This window comes from Halichoerus grypus, chromosome 4, assembly GCF_964656455.1.
Source record: "Halichoerus grypus chromosome 4, mHalGry1.hap1.1, whole genome shotgun sequence".
NCBI classification, from domain to species: Eukaryota; Metazoa; Chordata; class Mammalia; order Carnivora; family Phocidae; genus Halichoerus; species Halichoerus grypus.
The window spans coordinates 136,958,709-136,972,729 of record NC_135715.1 but is presented as its reverse complement, the minus strand read 5'-3'; the positions used below and the strand labels follow the sequence as shown (position 1 = coordinate 136,972,729).

Sequence of the window (14,021 nt, the reverse complement as noted above, 5' to 3'; positions counted from 1 at the left end):
AGGCCACGACCCCTCCACCTCCGCGGCACCTCATGTGGCGCCTTGTCTACCTCATGGTATCTCATTCGAGCCTTTACATGCCATGGACCAGCAAACCTAAGATGGTATATAAACTACACATAGAAATGCCAATGGGCCTTCTAATTATTTTCTGTAGCTGAATGATCCCTTCGGGAAAGCTCATATGGAGGACATTGCTGTCACATGGTGCATGTTCTCAGAGACCATATTTCTTTTCACCATCACTGCCACGGATCTGCATCTCTTCACCCCTGCCCGTGTCCTCAAGGTGATCGGAACAATGACATTTCACTTCCTGGAGCAATAATAATAGCTAAAGTTTATTGTGCTGTTACTATGTGCTAAGGATTGTTCTAGGTACTTTTACTTTCACTTTAAGAACCACCCTAGCTATAGACATGGCTTGAGTTGCGTCAAGTCTGGCAGAAGAGGCTGTTTGCTCCAACGCCTATATAGCTCTGGTGAAGCACTCAGCCGGAAACAGGTAGATGAACCCTTGGCGGGGATGGTCAGTGCTCAGACTGTGTAGGATCCTTGTTCTTACTGGGCCATCTCTCGTTTCTAGATGCCTATGACTTGGTATTTCTTTGGGCCAGAAAATAACACTGGAAACATGGAACAGAAAGCATTCTATCCCTTATTACCCAATGGGTTTTTTCCAGAGCAGCCCAAAAGGTTATGTTGGGTTTTATGAGCTGCAGAGGACTGCTGACTGGGGCACCACCTAAAAAGACAATGGCAAAAACGGCAGGTCTTGGAGCTGCCCTTGTGGGCTGGCCTCTGAGCTGAGACAGGATCTCTGCTTCCTGTGCCCAGCTTGAATACGATGGCCAACACTTGAAGACGGAAAAGCATCATTTAAAATATTTTCATTGTCACCACATGTGATCTGGGTACTGAATGTTTTGAACTACAAATCTCAGGACCCAGCTGAAGGTCAACAACACACAGTTCTGATACTAAAGACCAGCACCCTTTCGTGTCTTCCCCCTCACAAAAAAATGGAAATAAAATAACATAAGCTGTGAGGCAAATTTCCTCGAGTGATCAAAAACCAAAGGGCTTTTGGGGGCTTCCTAACCCAATTAGCAATAAAGATGTCCAAATAGCAATACAAAACAGGACTGAAAAAACAATTTAAGACTTCTGCTGACACATCTAGCGATCTTCTCAACTAAAGTTATTTGAAAATAAAATAAAGATCTTTTTAAGATTTGAGTAGCAGTCATCACCTATTCTCTTAGAAAAGCAGCTGCCTTTACAGAAAACTCCAAATGGTTTTCAAAACCAAATATAATGTGATCTTTGTTGATGATGTGTCCACTTAATTTGAAGAATATTTTTAAATGCCCAAAAGTTGCAAATTCAGTATTGGTCATTTTGAAGATTATAGATGAATTTCAGCCCAATATAGCCCAAGATGTCCTCCTCTCTTAGTTCTGCAAAGACACCCATGTTAGAGGCCCAGAATTAGCTTCTGATCTACCAGTGGCTTCGGGAAGGGACATCAGACTTGTCATGCCAGCTGAGGTCCAGGGTTCCTCTTGTCTCATGGAGAGAGCGGTGCAAAATCCTTTTATAGACGTGTCATTCTGGGTCTGAAGCATTGTGGAGTGGGGTATCCTCTGTAATTCCATCCTGACCCCAGGATGGATAACCCTGCCCTTTCATCGCCTTTGGCACAAAACAAAATCACTAGATAATTGCCAGCCTTCAGTTTTCCGGCATGTGTGTGCAGCTATGGCCAAGGTAAACTGGTCCCTTGGGTTTATTTTGAGTTGAAATTAGCTGAGCTGTTTGTTTCCTCTGAGCCTTATACAGATGCTTTTTGAACTATCTTTGTGTTTGAGGGATTTTTTTTTTTCATGGTATCAGCACACCACTTCCTCCAAGTCACTACTTTGAAATAGTTTTGCAGAGGGAGATATTCCTGCTGGCAACGAGCCTAAGCAAGCAAAGCAATGACTGAGGGGAGGCAGCAAACCTTTACTAGCGAATTTCATGTTTGCGCATGACTTCATGAAACGACTTCTCATCTGCTAAGTTTGGCAGAGAGGGCGGGTGGGCATCTGAGCTTACTAGTAGGAAGCTTCACTTCGTTAATATCAGCCCCTGGCTCCCCCATTTGAATGATTCTTAAAGTTTAGGCTAAAAGAATGTCCTCAGATGACCCTTTGCCTGCTCTCTCTTTCTGAGAATTCCATGGAACTCTTCTAAATGTGATTTCTACTTAATCTTTGATACTTCCAGATTCTGTAGTCCTGACAAATTTTGGAAAATGCAAGTTTGTGTAAAGCCACTCTTAACTTTCCTTTTATTAGACTTTCAATATTTTTATTAATGAATGACCTTTGAATGTTGATATACAAACATATACAGTGCTTTCACTAACATGTTTTATAAATATTATTCCCTTTTCCATAAATTCATAAATTTCTTTGATCATGAAGATAGTAATATTTTATAGTATCTCAAAAGTAAATCCTAAACCTTTAAGTGCTTTTATATTTATGTTAAAGAAAATAAAAGTAGAGAATTAAAATATATAACCTTTTTAATAACCTTACTAAGTTTACAGTGATTTTTATATTCCCAGATTTATGCTTTAAAAAACTGGTTTGACTTTTATTAAATTCTGATTGTATATTTTTTAAAAGTACACTTGCTTTGGGGGGGGAGTAGGAGGAGGAGTTACATTTAAGGAAAATAACCACTGAGTTGACTTAGTCTTTCATGGATTTTTTTTTTAAGATTTATTTATTTGAGAGAGAGCATGCGAGTGCAAGCAGGGAACGGGGGCGGCGGGGGCAGAATTGGGGGGAGGGGTAAAGGGAGAGAGAATCCTCAAGCAGACTTCTCACTGAGCGCAGAGCCCCACGGGCTTGATCTCATGACCCATGAGATATCAAATCAAAAGTCGGATGCTTAACCTACTGAGCCATCCAGGCTCGCCGCTCCCCCCCGCCGCCCTCTTTTTTTCACGGACTTTATTTTGGTAAAAGACCAAATTCTAGCAATGCGGTAATGAGTACCAGTTACTTCCTGGAGTTAATACAGTGTACACTGTCTTTGAGCATTTTATTTTATTTTATTTTTTATTTATTTTTTTTTTTAAAGATTTAATTTATTTATTTGAGAGAGAGAGAGAGAGAGAAACAGCATGAGAGGGGATAGGGTCAGAGGGAGAAGCAGGCTCCCTGCCGAGCCAGGAGCCCGATGTGGGACTCGATCCCAGGACTCCGGGATCATGACCTGAGCCAAAGGCAGTCGCTTAACCAACTGAGCCACCCAGGCACCCGTCTTTGAGCATTTTAGAATAGAGTCATATTATAATTTAAAACTTCTTTTTAAACCTGCATTTTAATTTTTAATTTTTTTCAAGATTTTATTTTAAGTAATCTCTACATTCGAACCTACAACCCTGAGATCAAGCATTGCATGTTCCCCCGATTGAGCCGGCCAGGCGCCCCCGAAAAGCTGCATTTTTTACAAGTGCTGCTACCCGTGTCACAGATGGTAATCTTCAGTGAATCCAGAGGAGCACGTGTCGCTCTTGTTCTCCATTGCTTAAACTTTTATATGTAGCTTATGCCTCTAAAGATTTTGAGATACTTGATCTTTTTTGTATCTCTCAGCCTTTTTAGAGACTCTCATCTATATTTTCAAGATATGAGAGGGGAGAAAGCAAAAGAAGAAAACCTTCCCTCCGCATTTGTGCAGTCAGAGGTTGAAGAGAGTTCAGTAGACACCACTAGTGGAGAATATTAGAGATGCGCCTCCCCAGAGCATTTTGCACCAGGTAGTCTTGGATGGATAGAAAGTTCCGTGTACAGAAGCCTTTGTATTTTGGAAAATGAACTTTCACGTTGGTCATCTTCATACTGGTTTTCTGTGAATTCCCTGCCGACAAGAGTTGGATACTCAGAGTGTTTTCCATGTGGTATTCAGTTTTGCTGAAACCTTGACTCTTGGCACGACTACCTTTCACATCAGAGTGCCATCATCTTGCGGTGACTGAACTTGGGCATAGTGATAGGAATCGTGGTTTTATTTTCTCACTTGCTCAGAGAAATCAGATCTTGCTTCAAGGCCTGTTTTCTCTTGGTTCATTATGTGCCACCTCTGAAAACATTCCCAGACCATTACTGTTCTGTTTGCTCTTTAACCACTAGAATAAAGCAGCCGTGAAAATAAGCTCTGCCTTCCATTCCCCGGTTGAGTAAGACCACCCCAAAGGGCTTTTGGGCATCTTCTTAGTGCCCTGAAGAAAAGTCCTGCTCTCTGCAGTGAAGGATTTTGAGATAAGTGGCTTCCCACCCTCCTCCCAGGACGGATGGCAGTGAGCCAATGGATTGACAACAAGCCACTCCGGGTGAATGAAAACAAAGCAGTGAGCATAAAATCTATTTACTGATTTCTATTTCTCCTTAACCTTTAGGAGAAATTATTTTTAGGAAGTTTCTGGGGCATTTTTTCTGAATTTGTGTTCATAGAATCTAGTGATATTTGGAATTGCATAAAAATGCAGAGGTACTCGTGAATGAGAATGGGACCAGCACAAATGGAGCAGACCAATGCCAGGTTTTTGGAATTGTCCTAAGTAGATTTGAAAACGAGTTGTACAATGATATAAAACAGAGAGTCTGAAATTACTAGTTCTCAATTTTTCTCAATTGTCCAACAGGGTAAATTCTTCATTCTCACATTGCATTGAATTATCCCTCTGTAAACAAAAAGAGCCACTCTACCTGCTCTGTTTCCTCCTTTACCAAGTAGCACTAACAGAGGACAAGTTTAGCTCATTTAGTAATAGTAACGATAGCTGACATTGTTGAGTGGTTAGTATGCTCCAGGCACGTTACCCCGGAGTGGCTGCCTTTCTCACTTAGATGCATCAACCATCTTCCGAGTCCAGGAGAGGGAACTGTAGGAAGTGAGGAAGAGTCTTTGACTCGGGAAGACCCAATGGGAAGGAGGCCAGGGGAGGTCAGGCCAGCCCGGGTCCTCAGGTGAATCATCAAATCGAGAATGGTAGTTACTTTGAATGACCTATGCTCAGAAGTTATTTTTGTCACCAAGTTTTTAATCATTGAAAAAAAATTCTATATTGGATTTTACTTCTTCCAAAATATTTGCTTAATGGCTAGTGAAGACAGTGAAGATAAAGGAAGCTTAGAGACTCATTGGGTCGGCCTACATTACTCCTTAGTTCCTGGGAACTTTAGTCTTGTGAAAGATGGAATGAGGTGACTCAGGGTCATGAGGATTGTTTTCCGTACTCAGACTTTAGAGGTTCACACATGGATGCACGTGTGTAATAACCATCAGGGCATTCCTACTTCTGCCTTTGAGGCAGGAAGAACTCTAGTAAGATGGGCCCAGACGTCACGCACACTCCTTCTGACGTGGGATGGAGACATTTCTTGAAATGGTGAAAATTCTCACAGGCCGCGAAAACTTAGCCACTGTTGCCTTCTCAGAGAATTCTTTTGTATGTGTATATCTGTCGGGAACAGAGGCCGTCCTTGATTTATGAAATTTGCTTTATCAGTGCACAGAAATAATCACTGCTTATCCATCCTGTCCCCCAAGGATTAGGAATTTTTATTTTGTCTATGAAAAGTCATGGAGAGTTGAGTAATCTTTAGGTTCAGAAGTGGAAGAAATAAGGAAAAGACTAAAATCTTGTGATCAAAAAAATCCAGATAATAGTCAATCAGTGGAGAAAGGTATAGTAATAATGGAGAAGACAATAAATATATGAAACACTGCCAGGCTCACTAATAATAAAAGAAATGAAAATCAAAACTGTCCATACATACAATTTTCATCTATCAAATTGGCAAAGATTTTGAAAAGTGATAATAATAGCAAATGTTGAAAAGAAATGAAGTAGGTACTAATGAGAGAAGAAATGCTACCACTTTGAGGAAACAGTTTAACAATATGTATCAAGATCGCTAGAATAAACTTTATATCTTCCATTCTAGTAATTGTACTCTAATACATGTATCCTGAGGAAATAATCTGAAATGACCACAGATCTTTAGATACCAAGTCTATTAACGTGGTAGGATTTGTAATAGTGAAATTGGATGCAGTTTAAATGTTTAACAATGAAAAATAGTTACATGGGTAATAGACCACACATAAAATGAAATATTCAACTTTTAAAATTGCATTAGGAGAATATTTAACAATATGAGGAAATGTAAAAAAAAAAAAAGGAAATAAAACTACATACATACCATATGATCCCATTTTAGATACACAGAGAAGAAGAAAAGACTGGAAGGAAATTCCAAAATGTTAACTGGTTTTCTCTGAGTACTAATGGGTCATTTAAAAAACTATTTATATTTTCTAAACGTTTCCATGTATGACTTTTTAATAAGGAAAAAGATATATTGAAGTTAAGGAAGGAAACTATAAACCGTAGGAGAAACTTAAGGAAGTTATCCCCAGACAATGGGACTCTGCTATAGTCTCTCCCTCCAGCCCAGTGTATTCTTTTATCTCAATACAAAGTCCACTAATTCAACATCATTTGGGTTAACAACTACTCTTTCTTTCAAAACAACCTGATTTCCTCCTTCCGTGTTGGTGAGATCATCTTATCCTGGGCAAGGGAATTATGACCTTGGGATAGGAGCCGCTCAGGGTCCTGAGTGGGGTCAAGGGAAATCGCAGGGCCGCCTAGGGGAAGGGAATAGAAGCTGAGGCTGGAGCCCCTCGCGCCACACCGCCCCCCCCAATCTCTGAGTCCTTTCCTTTGAAGACTTGGACCTGAAGACACAGTTTAGTCACATTACGAATTAAATAGACTTTTGTGGCTGGCCTGGCAGCATACCCTCAAGTATGTTTGTATGGAAATGGTTCTCAAATCAAAATGCCTACCCGCCCCTCCCCACCCCACAAGGGCTTTGGTGCACTGTGCATTTACATTGGAGTCGGCCAAAATGAACACCCACACTGCACAGTACGGAGGATAAATTTGTTTTCCTTCCATCGTATCATCAGTTCAGATATGAGTGTAAAACTCCGCGAGAGTGGAGAGTTTTGCCTGTGTTTGTTGAATGACTTGCTGTGACACATGGCCCTGCTCACTAGTTAGCCATGTAGTCAGAGACACACTGATAGGGTAAGCCGATAAAAAGATCACAGAAAATATTTTTGTTTCTAGAAAGCAATTCACTGTTTTGTGTTTTTCTTTTTGGCTGAAGCAGGTTGGCTGAGAGGCTGAGTGGGGCCAGGTCGGGGGTAGGCAAGGCAGCAACGGCGGAGGGTCGAGCTGGAGAAGCTTATCTGGAGGAAGGTAGCCGCGGAGACCAGGAGAGGCGGTGCTCAGGACGCAGGGGCTGGCGGCCCACGTGGAGGTTATGCTAGCAGCTTATTCTTGACCTTAGCCACGGCCCCCAGACAACTACTTATTTGCCTTGTCTAGGACACAACTGCCTCGCCAGGAGTAACGCCCGGCCTGGGCTCTGTTTAATTGTTTAGTTCTATTTTGTTTTTTTTATTTTTTTATTTTTTTAATGGTGGTCAGGGGAAAGGTGGGGAGGCCATTGAGCTTTGTTTTTTTTTTTTAACTCTGTCCATTTATCTTCCGAGGGTGTCCTACAAACATAAACCACATGTGGTTCTTATACCTCAAATCTTTGTGGCTTGGTATTCCCAAACTAGTCAGTATTTATTTTATTTTATTATTAAAGAATAATTAACGTGCATTATTGTATTAATTTCAGGTGTACGAGTCAATATTTAAATGTAGTCATGGAGTTGCTTTTTTACATAAGCCACTAACTCATCATACTGTCAGAATGGTTCTGAAGCAGAATAAAATGGTCCAAGGCTGAATTAAGCAGCTCCCATGAAGCAGGGGGAGGAGTCATTTAGTCAGCAGTGAGCAAGCAGAACAAAACCAAAAACGAAATACACACACACACACACACACACCACCTTGTGATCATGCCCTTTCCTGGGATCCTGTTGGCCCTGCACCCGTATCTGGAGTTGAGGGAACTACCTACATGCACTTGGTCCAGGAGGAGTCACCTGCCATTGTCTTTCCTATGTCCTGGCAGGGTAGCCATCCCATCAGAGACAACCTGGAAGTGTTTTTCCAACAGTCTGTCTTCCCAGGCATTTGGAGAATCCAGAGCAGCCAAATGGGAGGCAGAAAGTTCTTGGGAGCAGCAGAATCCCCTGGGAATCTGAGGTCATTGAAGTAGAATAAATTCTGTTTCAGTCAAGCCGCTGAGAGAAGCAGGGTCTGCTAAGAAACAGGAAAAAGAAGCACCGCGAATCTGTGACCTGTTTGGAAAGAAAGTGCAAGATTCCCTCCCAGGATTGTAGGTGAGTGGCTGTGGTCCCCAGGGCTCCGTTCTCCCTTTCCCGGGCTAGATGAGCAGAGACGTCTAGTGATGGCTCTCAGCCTTGTCCGGCCTGCACCCACGCTTTTGCAGTGCCCACTTCACAAACTTCAGTGAAACTCCATCAATGAAATAATCTGACTTTACACATAATTTCCCCCAATTCTATATAATCTTTGTCTGTAATTAAAAGAAGAAATAGGGCACCTGGGTGGCTCAGTTGGTGAAGTGTGTGACTCTTGATTTTGGCTCAGGTTATGATCTCAGGGTCGTGGGATCGAGCCCTGCATCAGTTCAGGCTCCCTGCTGGGCATGGAGCCCGCTTAAGATTCTTGCCCTCGCCCTTTGCCCCTCCCCCCTAAGAAAAAGAGAGAGAGAAATAAAAGGAACCTAATTTATTATAAAATAACTTCAATTTAGGGGCGCCTGGTTGGCTCAGTCATTAAGCGTCTGCCTTCGGCTCAGGTCATGATCCCATGATCCCGCATCGGGCTCCCAGCTCCATGGGAAGCCTGCTTCTCCCTCTCCCACTCCCCCTGCTTGTGTTCCTGCTCTCGCTGTCTCTCTGTCAAATAAATAAATAAAATCTTTAAAAAAAAAAACTTCAATTTGTAAGTGATTAGCTACAGCTCATTAGCAAACAGAACAAAGTAATTGGCTGAATCTTTGCATCTCCACCTGTAACAATTGTGAATGGGCAGGTGCAAGTTCACACCAACTTGGGTAAGAGGGTACTACGTACCGGAGTGGCAATGTCTTTGGGCACATGATCTTCCAGAAGGGGTGAACAACTCTTAGTAAAAATCTGAGCAAAACATAGTATTTCATTTATAGGACAGTTGCATTATTGGAAAATTCAGGGGCTCATACAACAGTGTAATAATTACTTTGGGTTTATATTTAAAATGGAGCCAAAGTCTAGGATCAGATAACTACCAACAGTTTTTTTCCTACATCAATCTCTAACAGGACCTTTGAACATCACGTGGGACAGTTCTTCACTGAGCGGGCCAGTCTGGTACACTGCAGGCTGTCTAGCATCTCCAGTCCCTGGGTCTGAATCCTAGGAGGGCCCCCACTGTTGTGACACCCACAAATGTCCCCGTTTCCTGTCCACATGCAGAGTGGTTGGGCCTGCCTCTTCCAGGCAGCAGCTGCACCAGCCAGGCCTGGCTGCTGTGCAGTCAGGGGTCCCAGGGGAAGTCTCGGGTCACTGAGCCCTTCCTGCAGTGTTCAGGTGGGTGACGTCCCGCCCAAAGGTGCAGAGCTGTATATAGACTCTTCCGTGGAGGACGCTCCTGTCCTCATGGTTTCTATCCTCCAGTGAGAGACACCAGGTACCCGTATAGAGAAGTCTCAAGGAGGAACAATATCGCTATTGTCCCTACCCCAGAAATAATTGGAAAGGCCCCATCCTGGGCTTTGTACCTAATGATTAGCAACGAAAAGGAACACACAGCCATCCTTATGCCAGTACTTTCTCCCTATGTGTGTGCACGAGTGGATACACAGCAGGATGTGAAAATGGGGGTTTCCACCAGTTTTCCCCTTGAGTTGAAAGAAACTTCTCTCTGTATTGCACATGGGTTTTCCCCTGGGGGCAACTTGTATTGGATGTTGGTGACCAACTGGGAAATTTTTGCATTTTAATTAAATTGCCTAAAACAAAACAGTGCTTTCAAAGGAAACATGAAAGGTCTTTCCACACGTAATCAGCATTTGTCCCTCGAAGACATGCAGTTAGTGATGTTCCGATGTCAGCATTTGTTGTTGTTTGTTGTTTGCTGAGTATACAACTCCATGCAGACTGTCTGTACGGAGAAACAGGGCTCTCCATTGGTGTACCGGACGGCCGGGCCTCGGGCAGAAAATACAGAGGGGTTGAATATGAATTTGTGAACCCATTATGGGACTGTTCTTGCCGGGTAGTCATGGGGTCCTTCCTTCCCACTGTGGATGTGGGTCTCCCTTTCTCTTTCCAAGCGAGTCGCCTCATCATTTCCTGACTTAAGGGGCCGTGTCATATCCCCGACACTGGCTAAGAAGCCTGCTTGAGAAAGAGTTGTTACATGTGTTGGCAGGTCCCCACGTCGTCGTTCTACATGGCTGTCCTGTGTCAGCAGCTGTCAGGAGAAGAGCCTTCCTGGGTCCTTTTGGAGGAAGAAATCCAGCACATACCGCCTCCACCCTGGCGCCCTCCCCCCCCCCCCCCCCCCCCAGAGCCGAGAGTGTGGCAGCCTACTCCCAACCTCAGGTTAAAGGAAGGATGAAACTCAGCCTGGAGTTAGAAGCTTTTAAAGGCCATTGACAGCTATTTCTCAAGCCCCAGGGCTGTGTCGGACACTGCTCTGAGGCAGCTGGGGGACAGCAGTGAGCCAGGCGAGCCCTGCCCTCGCGGGGCTCGTCCCGCAGACCAGGCACAGACAGGGCAGAATGCGAACGAGCGAGGGGAGCGAGCCACACCAGGAGAAAGCTGTCCTCACAAACACGCCAGGACCAGCGGGTGGGCCGGGGGCCAGGGGTGAGGCGGGAGGAGAAGCCGGGCAGGAAGGAGATCGGAGGGAGACTGTCGGATCCCGCGGGGCCTGGCTAGTCCCTGCAAGGACTTTAGATTCTACATGCTGAACACTGGAAAGCCACCGAAGCTTCTGAGTCTGTGAATCCCTTCTGAACCCCTAGGTTGAAGGTATGATATACCATTTACCTTGGCTGAGGATTCAAGTCCGGTGCTAGGATCGTCAGCATCACGACTCTAGGAAGGAGAAGCCAATTTGGGGTCTTTAATTCTACTGGCCCCAAACCCAAAACTACCTGGCCAATGCCCCGTTCTAAGAGATAGTTCCAAGCAGGACACACTCTTCTTAGCCCTGAAGCTGTAGTCCAGCGCCTTCCCCAGGACTGTGGTTATGGGTGAAGTGTCATCTGTGTACCCTGCCAGGGGAGAGGATGAGTGAGGCCGGCCTCCGTCCCGGCGGGCCGCGCCATCCAGCGTTGTGTTGTCTGGTACGGCAGAGGCTCTTGGGCACTTCACATGTTGCCAGTAGCAAAAGACATACTTATTTTTGAAGACTCAGTGTGAAGAAAAGAATGCAAAATGCCTACTGAATACCTTTTTATTGTGAGTACATGGTGGAATGATATTTTTGAAATAGGCTGTTAAATAAAATATAGTACTATAATTTCACTTTTTAAGCTCTTTATAATGTAGCGAGTAGCAAATGTAGAACTGTACTCAAGGCTCCTGTATAGTGTGACACCCAGCATCCAACCGCAGGTGGAGAGCGATAGAGGAATTTTGTGATTAAACTCACATTTGGAGAGGGAGAGAATGAGTCTCAGTCACCAGTCTCTAGTATATTTTATAATGCACTGAATGGGTCTTTGGAGAGACAGTGGGGTATCAGGTTTCTCCTGTATTCCAAACGTATTTCCTGATGTGGCTCTTACGTTTTGGCCCTACTTTATCTAATGTTAGCGTAGCATAGATATTTTGACTTTTCCAAACCACAGGGTTCCAGATTATTTGACTCTCCGCCATCTTGGTGGCAGATCACAGGCAAAAAAGGCTTCTAATAGAAAGCTGTATTTTTTTTTCTGTGTGCTTCCAGCCAGTTTCAGTCTAAATTACCTCTTTTCTGTAGTTCTTACTGAAGGCTGCAAGAACTAGCCAACACATGCCAACATTCTGTTTCCTCCAAATCCTTTAATGGTGCACCATCCGTAGGCTCACGGACTTAGGAGGTCAAGGATTCAGGAGGTGGGAGCATAAGCCTCAGTGTGGCCACCGCATAACAAGGACGCCAGTGTCCTAGCCCAGGAGAGCCTGCACTAGCCTTCACTGGACCTTACACCAGTCCCTTCCACATTTTAGGGTTAGTCACATTCAACACTCACTTCTTTTTTTTTTAAAGATTTTTATTTATTTATTTGACAGAGAGACAGTGAGAGAGGGAACACAAGCAGTAGAAGTGGGAGAGGGAGAAGCAGGCTTCCCGTGAAGCAGGGAGCCTGATGCGGGGCTCGATCCCAGCACCCTGGGATCATGACCTAAGCCGAAGGCAGACGCTTAAGAACTGAGCCACCCAGGCGCCCCAACACTCACTTCTGGTACCGATTTCTATGTCACAAGGGTGTTTGTATTGCCAATGATAGAAAACCTAATTATGCCAGCTCAAGCAAAATAGAGAATTTGTTTGTTAATGTAAATTAGAAGTCCAGGAGTAGGGCTAGCCTCAGGTACAGATGGATTCAGCCAACAAGGTCAGTAGCTGGTTTTTCTCCATCACTCCCCCTTCCGATTCCCTTCTTTGTTGGTTTCAGTTTCAGACCCCATGTGGTCAAAGGATGAGTGTGGCCATTTCAGCCCCCATATCCTCATAGATCCCAGTCCAGCCCATCTGGCGGAAATGTCCTTGCCTCAGGCCACAAATTCCCTTGGTTCTAATGAGTTCACAGGCCATCGCTCAAAAAGTCTGTGGGGCCAAATGAATGCAAGGTCTGATTAGCCGGCCCTGAATCACATGCTCTTCCTGTATTTGCAGTGGGAACAAAAGCCTCTGGACCCACAGGTCTGAGAGTGACGGAGAGATGGGTCTCCAAACGGAAATTGAAGGACATAGTTATTAGTAGGATGAATTAGCGCTGAGCTGCCAAAACAAATGGAAATATAGTGCCAATTTTTCCCCAAGTAGGATTATACCAATTTACACTAACCTGGCATTGAATAGTACAGACTTGTTTTCAATTTCTCTGTGTTGCTGAGATTTTTTTTTTTTTTTTGAGAGAGAGAGAGAAAAAGAGAGAGGGAGCGCACAAGCAGGGGTCAGAGGGAGAGAGAGAATTCCAAGCAGTTCCCACCCAGTGCGTAGCCGGATGCAGGGCTCGATCCCACAACCCCAAGACCATGACCTGAGCCGAAATCAAGAGTCGGCTGCCCAACTGACTGAGCCACCCAGGAGCCCCTTTCTGAGATTATTTTTAAATGACCAAACCTCTGTGTAACTGTACTGATTATTTTGGGGGGAAGAGGGAAATTACTTTGTTTCTGCTCCTTTAAATCACATAATTCCCATATTTTAACGTTTTGAAAGTAGATTTCCTCATACAATAAATGCATATATTTAATCTGGTATGGTTTCTCTTTCCCCCTAAAAAGCAATAAGGGCGGCATTTTGCTATTGAGGAAGGTGTGTCCGAATTGAGAAAACCCTATTCTAAAACATCTTTCTACTACCAGGGCAAAAACCATGCTCTTACAGTTAGTTACGGAAACACAACTTGGAAAACCAGAATTATAAGCGAACAAATCTTCTCGTATGTTATACATGTTGATTCAGTCTGCAGTGATTGGGGGTCACCACAGGAAGGTCGTAGGCTGTGATCCTTCACCACTTTTCCCAGACTGGTGAGAACTGTGCTCTTGTTTTATAATCTTCTGTCTGCTCTTGGTTTTGTATTTCTGAACATTAATATGGAGGATTCCTCACCTGATTGGTCCAAGAGCTTACTGATTATTGTTTTACTTTACCATTAAGCTCAGATTGGTCTGCCAAGCCCGCTGTGGGCTCATGGGCTTCCCTGCTGATCTGTGCCATCCTTCCTCTGGAAAAGTTCCTTTTAACTTAAACT

General features: G+C 44.0%; 1 protein-coding gene across 5 annotated transcripts in view; it reads left to right on the top strand.

Moving 5' to 3' along the window:
* Positions 1–14,021, top strand: part of WIPF1 (WAS/WASL interacting protein family member 1) — a 118,260-nt gene that overhangs the window by 59,023 nt on the left and 45,216 nt on the right. For 2 of the 5 annotated variants that reach the window (XM_036075781.2, XM_036075780.2), the window contains exon 2: positions 8,270–8,376. The exons of the other annotated variants lie outside the window; for them this stretch is intronic. The gene's annotated coding sequence lies outside the window, so the exon portion shown is untranslated. The remainder of the gene's footprint in view (positions 1–8,269; positions 8,377–14,021) is intronic. 5 annotated transcript variants of the gene reach the window in all.